Source organism: Saimiri boliviensis, chromosome 9 (assembly GCF_048565385.1).
Source record: "Saimiri boliviensis isolate mSaiBol1 chromosome 9, mSaiBol1.pri, whole genome shotgun sequence".
Lineage (NCBI taxonomy): Eukaryota > Metazoa > Chordata > Mammalia > Primates > Cebidae > Saimiri > Saimiri boliviensis.
In genome coordinates, this window is record NC_133457.1 from 60,079,003 (window position 1) to 60,095,831 (window position 16,829).

Consider the following 16,829-nt stretch of genomic DNA (forward strand, 5'->3'; position numbering starts at 1 on the left):
CTTCTTGGCAACCTTCTAAAACAAAAGGATGGGTAAGGAAGCCATCGTTAACTTTCCCCTGTCTCCCAGACTGCAAAAGTTGTCTATTCTCCATAGTGGGAACACAGATTCCTTTCCTCAGAGCGCATCTGTATACCATAATGTACAGGGGAGGGCTCTTGATGTTTGACCTCTCTGAATCTCAATGCTCTTCCTTTGTTTTTATGTCCTTATCTTTGTAGTCACTAATCCTAGGCTCAGGCAGAGAATTTATCTTCCCCAATTTTGCTGAGCTCCAAATCACTAGAATCATAACCACTTGAATTACAATCATTCAGCCTAAAGAGTGTCTGATAGAAAAGCAATCTACCTCTTCTCCACCTTACTTTTCTAGATAGCCCAGTTTCAACTCAAAACATCCTATGTGTGATTTATCAGTCTTCAAGAGGTAAGTATCACACTTCAACATTCCCAACTTTTCTTACTAAATTCCCTAAGGTCTTCTGAGATTAACCAGGAGAACCTTTAACTGACTGTTGACTAAGTCATTTTAGAGGTTGCCACCTTAGACTAGATTATGTGGTCTGGATGCTCTCATTCTCTCTGAGACTTGAGTTTTCCTTCTCATCTGCTTTTTCTCTTGTGTTAGTGAGTAGAAGTGTGAGTCTTAACTTCAGTTTCAAAAACTGCTATCCCCTAATAGCACTCCACTACTGAATGCCCACTAGCATGTCTGGCTGTCACTAGTTGAGAGGGTCTCTTCTGCCTTTCTCCATTTGTCTATCTGGATACCACCACTGGACAAGGACAACCTCTCTTCTTCCACAGACTCTGCTTCTTCCTGGTGCAGACCACAGTCTGTGCTCACCAAGACTCTCCGTTCCTAAGGTCACCCCTAGTCCTGCCTACCCTGCTCCTCTCAATTTCCTCTCTGGATTTCTCAGAGCATGACAGGGGCTCTCAATATTATGTATTCCTCCATGCCTTCCCTTTGGTCCACCCTGATTCTGCCCACCGCAGCCACACTCATTTTTCTAAAGCAAAGTTTATTGCATGAAAACTAAACATCAGCAGTAAATAAAGAAATAAATCTAAAAACATAACTATAACAAAATTTAAAATAGTACATAATATATAATCATATAAAAATAAAGGGACAAAGGATGACATTTGTTTCTTGATATTTCATTTGCTGTGACCGTCTTTCTCTGTTGACAAAGTGCCTGTAATACTTCAGGTATTGTCTTAGTCCCCACAATTCTGGTTTTTTTGTGGGGCAGTTCCTTTTTTTTCATGAATCATCATAAATTTTTTTTTTTTGTTTTCTTGTGCTACTGTGCCTCATGCCTTTATTCTTAGCTTCCAGAATCTCCCTTACTCATGCCTTCCCCAAACTTTCTTGTCCTTCAGGCCTTTCTTGACTAAATCTTTCACCATGTCTGCATGCTTCTTCCTCCTTTAACCTCAGATTACTTATCTTTTCTTATCTGATTTCACCAACAAAGATTATTTCAGTAACTGGATTAAATATCTATGTTTTAAGAAAATCCTCACCAAACATCGAGTTGGAAAAATGAAATTTCAGAAATAAAGTTGGACTGGAATTTTGGCTGTATCATTAGTTAAAATATCACATAAGACTCAGCTGACTCATAAATAGAAGCAGGGCTTTTTCTTTACCCTCAAACACTGAGAATACACACTGACAGTCCTTTAGTTACTTCCACTTATTTCTGTTTTATATATCAGCAGAATTCCAGAAGTCACACAGGAGAAGAAACATCCAAAGTGGAGTTTTATTTTAGCAAACGCTCATGAAGACCTTACTGGGTCCAAATCAATACAGTAGTAAAATACCAGTAGGACGTGTCTTGGTGATATATTTAGAAGCCTTATCCGAAGCTGGATAATGAGATCTTGAACTTACGCCTGCCCCCTTTGTTTCATTAGGAAAGCAACATCTCAGCCCTGCTTGTAATTAGGTGTAATTATTTTCTTACAAAAATAATCAGAGTGATTTAACCAGTGATCTGTTTTTGGTTTTGATAATTCAAACTGCTGTTCCGCTTACGTAGTGAGGTCTGGCAAAGGGTGGGATGAGAAAGTTGATGTGTTTAGTTTTTTAAAGCTCCTAAGTTTCTATGAGTTCCATTCTTTTCTGCTGATTTAGTCCCATCACTATGCCTGCACTGCAATTACTGGCAATATAAGAACTATGTGGGTGTAAGGTAGTTTTCTTCAGAAGAAAAAAATTATATCTGGCTTATGGCTTAGTACTTCAGCAGAGATGAGTGAGATTAGCAGAGCCCAGCCAATCATTCCTTGATGAGGTGAGCTCAGCCTAGTGTCCCAGAAAAAGAAGCTGGTAACAAGGGAGTGGTAGAATATTCTGGAAATGGACTGCCTGCAAAACTAAGATTGCCATACATTTATGTAGTACCTAATGCATGAATACGGTATGCTACAGAAACAGATGGCAGGACTTGGAACCAAGAAAGCCTGGTTTCCATTAAAGCTCTGACCCTCCTAGTCCTGTGCTCATTTGTAAATTTCTTAACCTCTCTGAGCCTCATCTTTCTTGTTTTTAATAAAGGGATGGATAGTTTTTAATGGACTTACATAGTTTGCTTACCGTGCAGTAAGATCTGCAGATACAAGTTATTATTAATCAATGAACTTCTCAACTCAGGGCCCAATCTTAGTGGACTTATACCAGGGCAGACATAGTAAATGTGTGCTTGGTCTTGTGGTAACCCAGATGACAGTATTGGACTTAGGGATATTTATCAGTTCCTGCTCCCTGAAACATAGCTTCAAAAGGACATTTCGAAGCCTCATAGAATGCATCCCATAACAGTGCTGTCATTAATCAACTGAGGTGTCCTGAAGGGGAAAGCAAATGAAAAAAGAAAAAACAAGCTCATATTTACTGATAACAGTTCTAGGCTCTGGAATAGGCATTTTACATATTTCCTGTAATCCTTATAGCCACCCAGAGAGCTACATTAAAAATCCCTTTTTAATCTCTTTGTGCATCAGAGAGATAAATCATCTTGCCCAAAGCCACACAGCTAAAACGTAGCAAAGACAGAAATTTACCTGTTTGTCTGATTTAATGTTTTCTTTTCCCTTTTCACTAAATCCTACTGCTCTTAGGTTTAAGAAACTTAGTATATTACTAATAGTGAAGTAGAAATCAATAATAAAGATTTAGTTAATAATACTGGGCAAGAATAATTACATCTTAAACAACAGATTGTCAATTATATACACATTCAATATCAGAGATAAGAAGAGACCAAATGAAAGCTGTTAACAATAATTTAGAGAGGAGATTGAAGTAAACATCTAGGTAACTTTGGCTCAAACTGATTATTCTGGAAACATGGAGGTAAAGGAAGCCCTTTTTTTTTTTTTTAGTAGGAAGTTGTCAGACAATACCAAGTTGCTATTTAAAAGCAAAAACTCTGTAGTCCACAGTGTGAATGTTTCCATGGTGAAATTTGATTTAGCATAATAAATGATTCAGTAATTACTCAGACCAAATTGTGTGCCTTGAAACATCTCCATTTAAGAACAGATTGTAACGTTGATTTGACAAACAAGGATGGTAGCCTTCTATCTCTACAGACCAGAAATGTTTTCATACTGCTATTATACCTTAGTTCTTTATTTTTAAAATTAAAACATACAATAGGAAAAATGACTGGGCAGTGAACTAACGTAGTAATTTAACAATGACTTGTTGCTCGTGTTGCCATCACTATAGGAGAATGCACAGGAAAAACAAAAGCCATGCCCGTTCCAAACATCATAGGGCTGCTGGGTGATAAATTAGCATAAGCATGGCTATGTATAAACGCTCTTCTCACTCTTTTATGGCAAAAATGATTCAAATCAGCCAAGCCCTAAGTATAAAATAATGGTTTCAAAGAGAGTTTTAAATCTGAATGCCAGTGTCAAAAATAACACAAGAGATAAGGTATAATGTAATCAGAATTCTATTATAATAACCTATATTCCAAAATTAAATGATAAAATTTAGAAAGCTAAGAGAAGAGGTTAGGAAAGGATTCGTGTTTTAAAGTCTTCCTTTTGCATAGATGAACTCAACAGATACTAGTTTATTCTTTAAAGATATTAGAAAATTGTAGTTTCAGTTACATTTTATAAGCCTTAAGGGTAGTGAGGGGCTGAAACCAGCTTTCACCGACTTCTGAAGGCCAATTGTGTGCAGCTTTTTTTAGCTGTGTGTTTAGTGATATTATGGCAGTAGTTTGAAATCATTGGCCATGGTGTTAATATCCATACCATCAAATTAGAAAATGCTACAAATCCGACACTTTTAAAAATTTCAGAGAGCCTGTTAAATACACCTGAATCTTCCTAAAGATTACTATTAATAGAAGTGTACCTTCACAGTCACTTCCCCAATGTGAAAAAAGACACAAAGAAAAAATAACGTATGGAAATCAAGAGACTAAAACAGGATGATATTAGTAAATAACAGTAAAACAAAGCCTAACAACATAATGTGAGTGGAAAAGAAGAGAGAGAGAGGCAAAAATTTCAGGCACAGGAGAGAGCCTCCGAAAGATCTGGAGACAGAGATGGAGGTATGTCTGAGACATGGAAAGCAGCCTGGCATTGAAAGAGACAGTAGTTCAGAGAGACTGATTGGGTAAACAGCCGGATCAGGATGGTCTTTTATGTCACACTGTAGAATTCAGCTTTCTTCTTAAGGGGCCATGGGAAATCTCTGGATGCTTTAGGCAGGGTAGAGAAATAATGAGATTTGGGTTAAATGAAGATTTTCTGGACTATAGAATAGAAGAGTTGGGGCAGAGGATTGTGAAAGAGTGGCAGTAAAGAGCCCTCCCTTCCTGCCAGCCACTGGTATGAAGCTGGTTTATGCTCCTAGAAGAGTCATAGTCATAAAGTGTACTCCGCTATTCATTGAGCACTAAATAGGAGATTCCAGTTTGGTGATTACATGCAGGGCATCCTGGCTCAGGGGTATTTGGAGATGATACTGAAGTTTATGGTTTGTCAATTGAATTATTGAGGTGGTCCTATAAAGGGAACAAGTGAATTGCAGTGGGCTTTGAGTATGTTGACTATGACCTCTCTGTGATAACCCAGTGCATAAGTCCAGAAAACAGTAAGATATATGGGTCTCAAGGTCAAGTGGGGAAATTTGGATGGGATATAGAAATTTGAGAGTCATAAGTACACAGAGAGTGTATACATTGCAACTGAAGACAAAGTTTTGGAAGTCTTCAGTACAGACAATATGTAAATAGTTATGGAATTAGATGAGATTTCCTAGAGACCCTTGAGTAAGAGCAGAAACAGATGTAGAACAGAATACTAAAGAACACCAAAGTTCAAAAGCTGGTTAGAGGAAGGGACTTTTGCAAAAGTTCTCTGTATATTCAACACCTAGCGTAGCATTCTGCCCAAAGTAGGCAGAGTTAACTGTCTAGTAAATGAGCGGATAAAGGAAAAGAAAGACGAAGACAAAGAAAGATGGGATCAGAATACAAATCACAGGAGCAGAAGTATATTATTATGCTATGAAGCTGGTAAAGCTGAAGCTTCAGGGCTCCTCACTCTCCAGGCCTTTTCCAAGTTCCCTCCCTATAACTGTATTTACATTTATAATTTCAAACTTTTTAAAAAAGAGGGTCCACCCAATTGTAAAAATCAGATGTGATATTTGAGACCTACTGCTCAGAAAAAAGAGTTCTTTCAAAATAACGCTGCACATTGACAATGCACCTGTAACCCAAGAGCTCTGATGGAGAGGTACAAAAAGATGAATGTAGTTTTTATATCTGCTAACACAGTATCCATTCTGAAGCCTATGAATGAAGGAATCATGTTGGCTTTCAAGTCTTATTTCAGAAATACATTTCATAAGGCTGTAGCTGCCATAGATAGTGATTCCCCTGGCATATCTGGGCAAAATAAACTGAAAACCTTCTGAAAAGGATTTGTCATTATGGATGTCACTAAGAACATTTGTGATTCATGGGAGAAGGCAGAATATCATTAACAAGAATTTGGAAGAAGGTAATTTCAACCCTCCTGAATGACACTGAAGGGTTCAGAAGTTCAGTGGAGGAAGTAACTGCAGATGTGGTGGATATATAGCAGATGTAGTGAGAGAACTAGAATTGGAAGAGGAGCCTGAAGATGTAACTGAATTGACGCATCTCATGGGGGAAAAAAATAACAGATACAGAGTTGCTTCTTATGAGTGAACGGAGGCCATGGTTTCTTGAGATGGAATTTATTTCTGGGAAAGATGCTGGCAATATTGTTCAAATGACAGCAAAGGATTTAGAATATTATATAAACATAGTTGACAAAGCAATAGCAGGGTTTGAGAGAACTGACTCTAATTTTGAAAGAAGTTCTGTGGATAAAATGCTATCAAACAGCATTGTGCAGTACGGAAAAATCTTTGGTGAAAGGAAAATTCCACTGATGCAGCAAACTTCATTGCTTTCTTATTTTAAGAAATGGTCATAGCCACCACAATCTTCAGTAACCAACACACCGATCAGTCAGCCGCTGTCAACATCAAGAAAAGACCCTCCATCAGCAAAAAGAGTATGACTAACCAAAAGCTCAGATGATTGCTAGCATGTTTTTGAGTAATAAGGTGTTTTAACTTGAGATATGTATATATCTCTAGATGTAATGCCATTATATACTTTGTAGACTACACTATAGTGTATGCACTGGGAGGCCAAAAAATCATGTGACTCCTTTATTGCGATATTTGCTTTATTGCAGAGGTCTGGAACTGAGCCCACAAGATCTCTGAGATATGCCTGTGTTACTTTGAAATTAAAAAAAGATTTCTTCAAACAATGCTCACTTCAAATGTAATAAACATGGATATTTTAGTATACTTAAACATAATATGGCTAGCAACAATACTAGTAATAATACTGTGTATTAAAAGCTGTGTAAGACAGCCATTGCTTACATTAATAAACAATAAAGGAGAATAAATGTACAAATATCTATATAAAGAAGTTAGTAAAAAGAGAAAGTAACTTTGAGAAAAATCATAAGGGAATCAAATTAACACAGAAATTGGTTTCTTAGAAAATAAAACAACAGCTGAATTAGTAACTAAACCTAAGAGCTTATTTGGAAAACCAAGTGAAACAATGTAGGTAACCCCATGCTTACCCAGTCAACTAAATTAAAAAGGGGGGTGGGTAAAGAAAGAAGTTAGTATACATAGAATTAGAAGGAAGAAATAACCATTAATACAGAGAGGTGATAATGGGAATTTTAAAAGAACATTTTACAAAACTCTCTTCAAATAAATTTGAAATGGGTAATCATCGAGGAAAATACAAACTACTAAAATTAAACCTGAGAGATACAGAAGACTTCTGCATGTGCAAACATGCGAGATAGAGAGAAACTTTTAAAGATTTCTCCCTCAAAGCAGTGCCAGGCACAGATGGTTTCTCGGGTGAATTCTTTCAACCTTCAAGGAACAGAAACTTCAATACTATTTAAATTGGTCCCAAGCAGAGAGATAAAAGGAAATCTTCCAAATTATTTTTCAAAAGCCAACATAACATTGATTCCAAAACCTTAGAATAAGAGCACAGAAAACAAAACTTGAGACAAATCTGAGTTATGAATATCAGAGTTGAAGTTCCGGAAAACATGAAGGAGTCCTGAGTCACTTGAGTTCAACTTCTTGAAAATGCCAAAGAAGTTGGGCACATCAGTCATCATTCACATAAAATAATTTGTATAGAGTTTTCTTATACTAATGTATAGATATGAATATTTATTTTATGGTTAAGTATGATTTAATTTTTCTTTTAAGACTTTCTATTGCAACAAAAATAATTAAATATTCAAGTTCGTTTTGCACTTATTTGTTGCTGGGCTCCATTTTAAGGTCTTTTGCATGGATTATCTCATTTAACCACTGCTAAAACTGAGAGTTATTATCATTATTCCTCTCTAAATATGAGAAACTTGAGCCTCAGCAAGGGTATTTGAAGGCTAGGGGGTGGTACAGTTTTATTTTAGAGCAAAGCAGTCTAACTCTGGAGACACTTCCCATTTTTCTAATGAATTTTAGTTTATACGATCACTGTCATCTGGCACCCTGAGGAAAGCTATGTGCTGCGAAGACCCCCAAGTGCTGGAGAAAACACCTTTCTGTAAGATCTAGGGCTGACATTTATGCTCCCTTACAGGAAGCCTATCTGCTGTAACTTAGTAGTGAAAAGTACAGAACAGTAAAGGGCAAAGCTATCAAACAAAGTCAAGAGAGCAGAAACCAGAAGAGGGTGGGCTGAACTCAGTAAACAGCAAGGGAATGAGACAGTGACATTCACATCATTAGTAAAGACAATTGTGTGTAGATCTTAGGTCAGAGGACTTGGACCATGGCACAACTGACAGTAGACTTTTAGATGCCTGTGCACATAGGTGTGTCTGCAAATAATGCCTGTGACTTTCAAAAGATTCTCAAAGAGAGATATACATCCACAAAAGGTTATACATCCCTGCTGCAGGTGAATGTAAGGTATCAGAGGGTTACAGCAGGTTTGGAAAGCAAAGGAAGTGGCCTGGACAGCTGCCCACATCCAAGCTGTGCCCACCTGGGAGAAGGGTACATGAAGCTCTGAAATCTTCGCCTCACCCATATGTCTCAGGGGTCCCACCTCAGGTCCCTGTCATCCTGCTCTCTGCAATCTATTCCATGGATATGATGATGGGTCAAGGGAATATTCTTGTATTTTAGCCTTTATGTCTGCGCTGGTGTATATTTGTCTATGTGTATGTATCAGGGGGATTTGCCAAGAGCCTGGATTATGCAAGTGTTCTGGTGGCTCCTTGCCTTGTCCCGACACCCAGAGCAAATTAATCAGATTAAGAATGAGTAACACAAGGAGGACACACACAGGCGCTTTCTTCAGGTGGGAAGAGTCAGCTGTCCAAGACTGCGTAGAGAAAAATGCAGAGATACAAAGGGGATAAAGGATGAGTGTGGACTTTTTCTTTCACCCATTTAAAATCACAGAGCTTCTCATATTGACTTGTGTCTTGCCAAGACTAATTATTCACTTAAGCTTCCATGTTCTGATGCAGTGCTTTTATACAGAGCCACCATTATTTGGGGTTAAAATGAAGGCTATGGCTGGATGCTCAAAAGGGTTATCATGTAGGGTGGGTCATCAGGCAGAAAATTATCTCTTACTGAGGAAAATTTTCTTTTCAAACATTCTCCCTGTGAAATTTGATATGCATAGCCAGAGAAGGAGTGCTGTGTTGCCAATACAGCAAAAATTAACCAATAAAGCTGGGGTGTGCAGTGTCTTTATTTTAGCCAATACCGTACCCTGCTTGGAAATAACGGGGCTGAAAGCAGGAGAGAAGGTGGCGCAAAAAGCAACAGGAGGAAAAGAATCCAAGCAAAAACAAAATTGCCCACACTAAGAGAATAAATAAAAAACTGTAGGAATTACTTATTGGTGTAGTCTCAAAGGCCTCATAAAAAGTAACTCTTTGATTTACCTCCTTTTCTTCGTGTAGTGCTGTCAGACAAAATTAAAAATGGGCCCATGAAACTGGCGAGACTGAAACAGACATAAAGAATGCTTCAGAGGCTCCAGTTTTTAAGTGCTTTTCACTTAATTGTCTGTGGTTGCCAGCTATGGAGGGATGGAGAAAAATATCATACAGGGCTGGCTTGAAATACTTGCAGAATATCTCGAGACTGAGTACTGTGCGCTGTGCATGCGGATGGCTAGCCTCTGCACTGTAGCTCTACCCTTACACTGTTCTCCTTCCAACTGTGCTTAAGCCAGGACTCAGATATTGTGGATTGTTAGAGCAGGGAACATTTTGCAGAGGTCTATTAGTGTAATTTTCTCCAGCAATATTGATGATTCTAAACTTTTTGATGTTGCCTTGCTTGGACACACTTCTGAAAGTGGGGATGGGGAATGAAATTTCTTCCCTCTGCTTCAGTGCATCTCTTTCATATTAGTGTAGCTCTCTGCCTCTTTGGTGATATAACACACTGATTCACATGCAGTAAATGTTCATTGCATATCTGCTATAACAATGATCTTACCACATAATGATATAAAATGATCACAAATCATCATGCTGTGCAAGAAGGAGTGATTATTGTGTCTGGAATCGGCTGGAACACAATTAAGTGACTCTGCTGATCTTGGCTGGGCTCACTCAGTCTGTAGTTTGTTTGGCGGGCTGTTGACTGATCTAGAATGGCTTTGGTTGAGACATCTGGGATAAATTGGCTCTCCTCAATGTGTCTTTTATTTTCACTGGGATAGCCTCACTGGGGTTTTTTCATTGTGATGACAGAGGCTCAATAAAGCACATAGAGACACATAAAGCCTCTAGATGCAGGCCCAGAATTGGGACACTGGCCTTTCTGCCACATTGTCCAGGCCAAAGCAAGACACAGATTAGTTCAAATTCAAAGCATAGGAAAGTAGAACCCCTCAGTTTAGTGAGAAAAACTGCAATGTTATGTGGAACAAAACAAGGACAAGATGACTGAAAACCAAGTCATTGTAATGTATCCCACACACTATGTGCCACACCTGTCAGGTGTTTGTAGAAACCCAAACTTTCTTTTTACTTCAAGCCTCTTTTCCTTTCTAGTGAGTGACACATGTTGTCACCAGCCCATCCTTGTTGCTAGGAAGAAAGAAAATCCTATTTCACTCTGTCATTCTCGTGTTTTCTGGCTCTTTGTGGAAAGCAGGAATGATGTAAATGAATATAGCAGGAGCTCTTTTATTAAACCTTGTAACCTGGGCTTTAGGCAGAATGACGCTGAACCCCACAGGGTGGGGATGCTGTGGATGCCCTGGTCAGACCCCCTTTTCTGAGCTAGTGAACCTGTTCCCCAGCTACCCCAAGTGTTGGCTGCTAATGGCTCAGACTTGCCCCTCTTTTCAGGAAATTGCCTTCGTTCATGCAAAGGCTGCCTTGCTCCCGAGTTATGCACATACTCCCACTCCTTACCCTAGCAGGCTTTAGCCCATGATGAAATGAAACAGCTATAGAAGAAGCTACCCTTTTGCCTCAAGGGGGAGCCAACTCAGTGGTGCAGTTTGCACCAGTTCACCCTATTGGATCGGCGTGAGGCTAATCTTTAGCTGAAACTACATTCTTGCTCAACTCCTGCTCCTGCCCAATCCTAGTTACTGCACTCCCCTTATCCTGAGAACACCCCATCAATAAATCATGTGCAACTGAACACCTGTTTTGGGATCTGCTTCTAGAAACCCAATCTAAGATAACCACAACATTTGTCAAAGCAAAAAAGGCATTATCTGCTTTTTCAAAGACCAACTTGTAGCTCTGGCTCTAGGGTAGCTCTGGCGTGATAAAGGTGGTTTCTAGTTAAGGGGAAGCAGTGCCCAACAGGCTATGGAGTGATGTCTGGCTGAGCAGCATGATGCCTAAGTGTTTAGAATTGCCAGTATCCCCTATGAATCACCCTGAAGACTTTAAGACAATTGGATGTGACTTGGAGAAAAAAGAGAAGGAAATCCTGTGTAAGTAAGAGAAAAGAAATCAGTACCTTTGGGATTGTTAACGTTGATGTGATACTAACTATACTATTCTAATAATCCAATTCAGTAAGACCCAGTAAAGCTTGAATTACATTGGTATCCTTAGTAAGCCCAGTAGTTTTGCTTTACATTTGCTGGACTAAAGCACGTGTCTCTGTATGATGCCTAATGGTAAAGACATACTGGAGTACATAATATGTCAAAAGAGCTGCTTCCTATCTCCAAGTCTCCACAGAGGCCTCAGAAAAACCCCTGTGCAATTAGCAGTATTAGGTCTTCTATTAAGGAGTACTTAAGCTTTGATATTTTCCATCAACCTTCTAACTAGTATTTTGCCTCAGTTTTTATCCTCTAATTCATAATCCAAACTTTGGTCAGATTGATCTTATAAAAGTTAATTCTTATCTTGCTACTGCTCTGATTAAATTCTTTCTACAGGTTAAAATTCAAACTACTTACCGAAGCATAAAAAGCATTTACAGACATGGTCTCCATTATATTTCTTTCCTTTTTTTGGAGAGATATATATATATATATATATAAATTGTACTTTAGGTTCTGGGGTACATGTGCAGGCCATACAAGATTGTTGCATAGGTACAACATGGCTATGTGGTTTGCTGCCTCCATCCCCCCGTCATCTATATATGGCATTTCTCCCCATGTTATCCCTCCCCAACCTCCCCAACTCCTGCTGTCCCTCCCCTAGCCATTGTATTTCTAGTCTGCTCCTTCTTCAGTTTTGCAGGGTCTAGACTAAGCTACTGGCAGTTTGCTGAGGAGGCCAGGAGTCTTGCCTGGTGGGCCTGCACACATGGTTTTCATTGACTTGATGTATCCTTCGCATTCTGTGGCTAGTAAACTTCTAATCATCTTTCATGATTTACCTTTACCCTCTTTTTGTGTAGTATCTGCTGTTCATATTAATGTCATTTTTACCTCAGGATAAATTATATACTCTTTATATTCATTCTGGGTACCCAGGGCACACTGAACCTACATCTATCATAGAAATTCACTGATGGATGAATGAATTAGAATGCATAATTCTAAAATACCTTCCCAAGTTCTGAAAGCACCATAAACAAACACCAGCTACACAACATTGTTCAAGAGCAGTAAGCCAAACAGACTTTCCATAAACGTCAGGCCACAATGACATTTTTATTCATAAAAGATAGATGTTATTACTGCAGAGGACTCTTTCCCTCCAGTATGCCTCCTTGATGTTACTTGCAATATAATGTCTGAATTGCAGAACTTAGAGAAATTTTCTTATCTTTTGATAAGAATGGATAGATAATGTATTATATAAAATCAAGCTCAAAGTAAAAACCCAGGCCCATTTTCCTTATTTATATATTTTATTCTCTTCCCACTTTAGATCAAAGGTGTAAGAAGCTTTAGTGGTTTCTCTTCAGGGTTTTAGAATAGTTTGTGTCTATGTGGAGGAAGGAGGAGCTCTGGTGAGATACAGCCCATGTCCCTCAATAATAATTATAGTTCCCAAATGGAACTGAAGATGACAGTTTCTTAAAGAATACTGTCCATATATACTCTTCTTAATGTTCAGTATCAAGTCACCAAAGTTGAATAATCAACAAAGAAACACAAAACCTTATTAATAAATAGAGGAGGGTGATGGATTATACTTCTAATTATATATTTCTGTGGATCTTTAGTTTCAGTGTGTCTAAGAATCACTCAGGGACTTTATACAAATGTCTGTTCTTAAGCTTAAGGCTGAGTGGAGTAAAGGAATCTGTATTTTAAATAACTATCTTAGATTATTCTCATATAGGAGGAGCTTTGACTATGTTTTGAGCACTCACAGCTCTAACTACTCACTAATCACAAAAATTATAGGAAAATTGAGGAAATAAATCGAAATATTATCCTTACATAAAGCAATGTAAGGTTAGATCAGGTCATGGTCTAACCTTACATTGCTTTATGCAAGGATGATAATCTGATTATCATAGTCAGTCATTGCATTCTCTTTCTTTTATAGACCTTCATCTTATCCCTGACTTAGTTATACTCAGCTGATTTGGAGAACCTACATCCTTAGTCAAATGCAACTCTGCTTATTTCACAACCTCGCCCATGCAAGAGAGTGAGACAGAGAAAAACTTGAACCCACAGACGTGCTGACTGAGCTTGCCTCTGACTCTGAGCATGACTGTGGCTTCATCAAGCTAAGATTCCCGTTTAAAACAATTATGAAATATGAGCAACAAAATAAAAGGCATGTATGATCTGTATATCACTTTGGGTAGTATAAATATGTTAACAATATTGATTCTTGTAAATCCATCAGTACAGGGTATCCTTCCATTTATTTGCGTCTTTCTCAAGTTATTTTATCAGTGTTTTATAGCTTTCAGTACACAAATTTTTCACATCCTTGATTTTTTTCTTAAGTATGTTACTCTTTTTTTCTTTGACGTGCAAATTTTATTTCCTTTGGATACATACACAGAAGTGGGGTAGCTAGTAGTCCTATTTTAATTTCTTAAGGAAACTCCACAGTGTTTTTCATAATGGCTGTACAAATTTTCTGTTTTCTTTTCTGAGATGGAGTCTTGCTCTGTTGCCAGGCTGGAGCATAGTGGCACAATGTCAGCTCACTGCAACCTCTGCCTCCTGGGTTCAAGTGATTCTTCCACTTCAGCCTCCCGAGTAGCTGGGACTACAGGTGTGTGCCAAATGCCCGGCTAATTTTTGTATTTTTAGTACAGACGAGGTTTCACCGTGTTGGCCAGGATGGTCGTGACCTGTTGTCCTCCTGATCCACCCTCCTTGGCCTCCCAAAGTGATGAGATTACAGGCGTGAGCCACCGCGCCTGGCCCCAAATTTTCATCTTTACCAACGGTGTACAGCATTCTCTTTTCCCCACATTCTTGCCAATACTTGTTATCTTTCTTCTTTTGGAATAATAGTCATGCTAAAGGTGTGACGTGATATCCCATTGTGGTTTTGATTTGCGTTTCTCTGATGATTAGTGATGTTGATCAATTTTTCACGTACCCATTGGCCATTTGTATGTCTCATTTTGAAAAATACCTGTTCAGGTCCTTCACAAATATGGAATGCTTCTTGAATTTGCATGTTATCCTTACACAGGGGCCGTGCTAATCTCTGTATCATTCAAATTTTAGTTATATGTGCTGCTGAAGTGATCACAAGTATTCTTTTTAGTACTAATGTAAACAGGATCTTTATATTTTTCTGATTATTTTATAGGTTATTTTTATTTATAGTTTATTTTATATTTTTCAGATTATTTATAGGTTAATTTTGATACAAAGAAACGAAACTAACTTTTGTATGTTGACTTTTGTATCCTCTAATTTCATTAAATTCATTTATTCGTTCTAACAGTTTTTTAATGCGTCTTTGAGAGTTTCAACATGTACAATCATGTCATCTACAAACAAAAATAGTTTTACTTGTTCCTTTCCAATTTGGATGACTTTTATGCTTTTTGTTGTCTGATGCTTTTGCTAGTACTTTCAGTACTACGTGAAATGGCAAGAATGGGGACCCTTGTCTTGTTTCTAATCTTAGGGTAAAATATTTCAACTTTTCACCATTGAGTATGATGTTAACTGTGGCCTTGTCACATATGGCCTTTATTGTGATGAGGTTCGTTCCCTCTGTATTTACTTTTTTGAGACTTTTTATCATAAAAGGGTGTGAAATTTAGTCAAATGCTTTTTATACATCTATTGAAATGTTCAGGTGATTTTTATCATTCATTCTGTTAATGTAATGTATTACATCAATTGATTTGCATATATTAAACCAATATTGCATCCTAGGAATAAATCTCACTTGGTCATGAGATATACATATACTTTTTTTGGAAACATTGTTGAATTTGCAATCAAAATTCCAATGGTATTTTTTTTTTTTAGAAATAGAAACCCTCAATCAAAATTCCAATGGTACTTTTCCTAGACATAGAAAAAAAATTCCGAAATTTATATAGAATTTCAAAAGACCCCAAATAGCCAAAGGCATCTTAGAAAAAAAAGACAAAGTTGAAGGCATCACATGCTCTGATTTCAAATTCTGCTACAGTGTCATAGTGATCAAAACAGTATGGACTTAATAAAAATAGATATTTAGAACAATGAAACACAATAGAGGGCCTAGAATTAAACATACATGGTTAACTAATTTTCAATGAGTGCACCAAGAAGATACAATGGAGGAAAAAAAGAAGTAAACAGATACTTTTCCAAAAGAAAAAAAAAAGGCCTACAGGTGGACAAAAAGGTGCTTAATATCTCTAATTATCAAGGAAATGCAAATCAAAACCACCGAGCTATGACCTTGCACCTGTTAGTGGTGATTGCTAGGGGCAAGGGAGTAGGGAAAGTTAAGAGATATTGATTAAAGGTAAAAAGTTGTTATACAGGATGAATAAGCCTAGAGATCTAATGTACAGCATGAGGAATATACTTAATAATACCGTATTGTCTACTCAAAATTTGCTAGAAGAGTAGATTTTAAGTACTACTATTAAAGGAAACAAGAAAAAAAAAAACAGCTATGTGAGATGATAGCTATGTTAATTTTTACTGAGGTAACCACTTCACTATGTATATGTGCATCAAAACATCATTACATGCCTTAAGTTTATAATTAAAAAATGGACGGGAACAAAGAAATGTGTACAATGGTTTGAAGGCCATTGATTGTAACTAACAAAGCAGGTGAGGCCCTCACTCTAGCTTTTTCCCTATGGGCAGTTTTCAATTTATATGTGTGGATTAAGAGTACAGAAGGAAAGAGGCCGTGGAGCAAGGCCAGTGGAGCCCATGTTGGATCTCAGAGCTTTCAAGATTGTGGGGACTTGAAAGGTGAAACCCCAAGAAATATATATATATATATATATATATATATATATATATATATATATATTTTTTTTTTTTTTTTTTTTTTTGAGACGAAGTTTCGCTCGTTACCCAGGCTGGAGTACAATGGCACGATCTCGGCTCACCGCAGCCTCCGCCCCCTGGATTCAAGCAATTCTCCTGCCTCAGCCTCCTGAGTAGCTGGGATTACAAGCATGCGCCACCATGCCCAGCTAATTTTTTGTATTTTTAGTAGAGATGGGGTTCCACCATGTTGACCAGGATGGTCTCGATCTCTTGACCTCGTGATCCACCCGCCTCAGCCTCCCAAAGTGCTGGGATTACAGGCTTGAGCCACCGTGCCCGGCCCCA

At 37.9% G+C, this 16,829-nt stretch overlaps 1 long non-coding RNA gene and 1 other non-coding gene across 2 annotated transcripts in view; one reads left to right on the forward strand and one right to left on the reverse strand.

The window, feature by feature from the left end:
* Window positions 1-16,829, forward strand: part of LOC141585527 (uncharacterized) — a 478,638-nt gene that overhangs the window by 40,837 nt on the left and 420,972 nt on the right. The window lies entirely within an intron of this gene.
* LOC120360873 (U6 spliceosomal RNA) lies at window positions 14,674-14,778 on the reverse strand. Its single transcript, XR_005577274.1, has one exon. It is a non-coding gene; the product is annotated as a U6 spliceosomal RNA (small nuclear RNA).